The following is a 4,049-nucleotide window of genomic DNA, read 5'->3' on the forward strand; positions in this document are numbered from 1 at the left end:
CGTGACTCCCTTGTTCGCTCCACACTGCCCTCCAACTCCACCACATCCGGCAACTTCCCCTGCCAGCGCAGGAAATGCTACACTTGCCCCCACACCTCCTCCCTCACCCCTATCCCAGGCCCCAAGATGACTTTCCATTTTAAGCAGAGGTTCACCTGCACATCTACCAATGTGGTATACTGTATCCACTGTACCCGGTGTGGCTTCCTCTACATTAGGGAAACCAAGCGGAGGCTTGTTGACTGTTTTGCAGAACACCTCCGCTCGGTTCGCAATAAACAACTGCACCTCCCAGTCGCGAATGATTTCCACTCCCCCTCCCATTCTTTAGATGACATGTCCATCATGGGCCTCCTACAGTGCCACAATGAGGCCACCCGAAGGTTGCAGGAACAGCAACGCATATTCCACTTGGGAACCCTGCAGCCCAATGGTATCAATGTGGACGTCACCAGCTTCAAAATCTCCCCTTCCCCCACCACATCCCAAAACCAGCCCAGTTCGTCCCCTCCCCCGACTGCACCACACAACCAGCCCAGCTCTTCCCCTCCCCCCAGTGCATTCCAAAACCAGCCCAGCCTGTCTCTGCCTCCCTAACCTGTTCTTCCTCTCACCCATCCCTTCCTCCCACCCCAAGCCGCACCTCCACTTCCTACCTACTAACCTCATCCCACCTCCTTGACCTGTCCGTCTTCCCTGGACTGACCTATCCCCTCCCTACCTCCGCACCTATACTCTCCTCTCCACCTATCTTCTTTTCTGTCCATCTTCGGTCCGCCTCCCCATCTCTCCCTATTTATTCCAAAACCCTCTCCCCATTCCCCTCTCTGATGAAGGATCTAGGCCCGAAACGTCAGCTTTTGTGCTCCTGGGATGCTGCTTGGCCTGCTGTTTTCATCCAGCTTCACACTTTGTTATCTTCAAAGCGAATGGAGTTCACGGATCTTGTTGGTTGCCACACCACATGTCACTCAACACTTCTGCATGGATTATTGGAAGGTAAATGCCATAACCAAATTGGATTTTTTCCCAATTCTAAGGCTGGAGGACTGTGTTGGAAAAAGTTGGAAAAGCCACTTACCTGACCAAGTTGGACTTACTTTGTGGTTACTGGCAATTACTTCGGTCAGTGACAACAAGAGAAGTTTGTGTGTTTGTAACCCCAATTAAATGTGATGCCTTTTGTTGTGATGAATGCGCCAGGCACATTCGGAAGACTTATGAACAGCGTTCTGGCAGGTTTGCGTAATTGTTCTGTCGAGAGAGGTGCCTTTGTGATCTTTAGCCATTCATTGAAATATCACATGGTACTTTTGGCAAAGCTCTTTGAAAGACTGTGGGTGGAAAAACTGGTTATAAATTCAGCAAATTCTGTCTTCGTGAAGGCCGAAGTGATGGCCTTGTGACACAATATCAGATGTGGAAGGATGTGTCTGCAGAATGTGTAAATGAAAGCCACTGAGGAATTTTAAAGATCATCCTCGAAGAAAGAGGTGCTTCAAATTTTTGACCCTGACAGGTTTCTACTGGAATTTCATACCAAACATTAGTAGCATGGTGGTGCTGCTGATGGTTTTACAAAAGAAGAATATGAAATATCGGTGGACAGAACAATACCAGGAGGCATTTGAGAACTTAAAAGCGATATGAAACACAGCACCGGTTTTAGCAATGCCAAATTTTTGAAAAAATCTTTTTAACATCACTATCAATGCCAGTGGTGTAGTAGTTGGAGCTGTGTTAATGCAGGAGCATGATGGTGGAATTAAAAGGCCAGTTGGATATTTTTCAAAGAAACTCAACATCCACCAGATAAAATATTCCACCATTGAAAGAGAGTTATTGAGTTTGGTACTGGCCTAACAACATTTTCATGTTTATGCGACAAACAATGCATCATAAACGGTTCTGTAAACTGATTCAACTGTCTCACCTTTTTGAAAAGACTGAAGGGCAAGAATATAAGTCTATTTCATTGGGGTTTGACTTTACAGCCTTTTACTTGGCAGATTGTACATGCTGTGTGTCATAGAAGTATTATTTCAGATACGTTATTGTGAGTTTAAAAGAAAATGTACAGATAAGATGGCTCAATATTATATATATATAATATATATATACATACATATATACATAAGAGAATTAGTAGTAACATTTGATTAGTGTCCTATGCATCTCATGATAATGGTATGATTTTTTATTAATAAAGCCATCTATTCAGAAAGATGTTTTTTTTCTTATGTGGGAGGAGATATGATGTCGTTGAGAGGAGTTGTGAAGTGGAAGGCGGGAAGCTCAAATTTGTTTGTAAAAACATGATAACGGAGAAGAATTCAGTTTCTTTAATGGTAATTTGCTGATTGAAGTGTGGAAAATTATACAGAAAAATGTGCCTGTGTGTAGCTGAAGATGTACAGCCAATTCTGAAATTGAAATATGTATCATTTGGTTGTGGTATTGTTGACCTAGTGCTTGTTTTGATGTTTTGGCAACGAGCTAGAATCAGCCAATTGGTTTAAACAAGGACTTAGTAATCGAAAGCCAGATGAATTTAAAAGTGATGGTTTTGACAATCTCAGACCAATGCTGTTTTAAGAAAATTGAAATAATATTTAAGGTATACAAGACGAGCGTATTTTTTTGAAAATCAGGATAAGAGTGAAGCACCAATGAGAAATAAGCATCTAGCTCTCACATGAAATCACTAAACACTCTCGGAAAGCAGCACCAGCCAATAAAATGTGCACTGGCACTACGAGCTAGGAGTACTCACAGAAGGCTTCAAAGAGATAACGTTCCTGAAAACTGGGTCAGTGGAATAAAAGTGCTTATGACTTGACGATAGCAAAACAAAGGCTTGCAGACTTCCAGAGATTACATTCTAATTTATTTTCTTTTACTTGGGTTTATATAAGTGAGAATTGTTTATTGGAACAGTATACCAGTACAATTTAGTTCAATTTGGAAAGACTCTGTTGTAAAGGGGAGGTTTTATCATTTGTTGAGAGTTGTGTTAATTTGTTCACGATTATGATTAAATAAATAAATTGTTACTTTTTACTTGTAAAGTGAATATCAGGATTTTCCTTCATTTAATCTCCCCTTGTTCGCCAGTTTAGGGGCCCAAGTTCAAGATCTGCTCTGTTCGTGTAAGGGATATGAACAGACCTGAATGGATTTTTACAAACTGAAGGAGACTTGGTGATGAGTATCCTCGATCAGGTGAGACAAATCTGTTTAATTTCGATTACTTATTGTTGGTTAATTCAAAATGAGGGAAATGGCTCTTAACATTGAAAGTTTGTGATTTGAAGATGCTTCCCTAATTTGCCAAAAGTGTTTGCATAAACAGAGGAAGGATACAGTTTTAGAATCAGCCAACAGTTTAGAATTGGGTTTGCAGGAGCAAGAGGAAAGCTGAAATTGTAACAGGGTTACTCAAACATTTGCGTGTACCAGAGAAATGGAAAATTGGAGGGGAGCTAGAAAAAAATGCAAATAAGCTGGAGTTCGACAATAAAAGGTAATCGAAAAAGTCCGAACTACATTTACAAGCACAGCAAAAACAAAATCAAAGAGAGAGAAGAGAGGGAAAGACTAAGAGGGAGAGAAGAGTGGGAAAAAGAATACAGGGAGAAGAGGGGGGAAATAATGAGACAGAAATGGGAAAAGAAGAGAGAAGAAAGGGAAAAATGCTAGCATTCAAAAAGATAAAGTGTTAACTAGAAGCAAAAAGACTACATGTGACAAAAGTACAAGCCAGAAATGAGGATGAATAAACTCATTGTCACCAACAGCCTGGTTCGGACATGGACAAATATGTCCAAACATTACCAAAATTCAATGAAAAAGATGCAGAAAACTATTTTTATTTCCTTTCTAAATTTGACTAGCCTGATGAATCGACCAGACAATGTGTTATCTCTGTAACCACTGCTGGAGCAGGTTACAGAGATAAGGAAGGGTGTCAGCATTGAAAGACTTCACAGTGATAGGGAAGATTGGGTTCGGGAGCTGGAGGAGGTTGCAACAATAAGCAAGAGAATGAG

Source organism: Stegostoma tigrinum, chromosome 8, assembly GCF_030684315.1.
Source record: "Stegostoma tigrinum isolate sSteTig4 chromosome 8, sSteTig4.hap1, whole genome shotgun sequence".
Classification (NCBI taxonomy): Eukaryota; Metazoa; Chordata; class Chondrichthyes; order Orectolobiformes; family Stegostomatidae; genus Stegostoma; species Stegostoma tigrinum.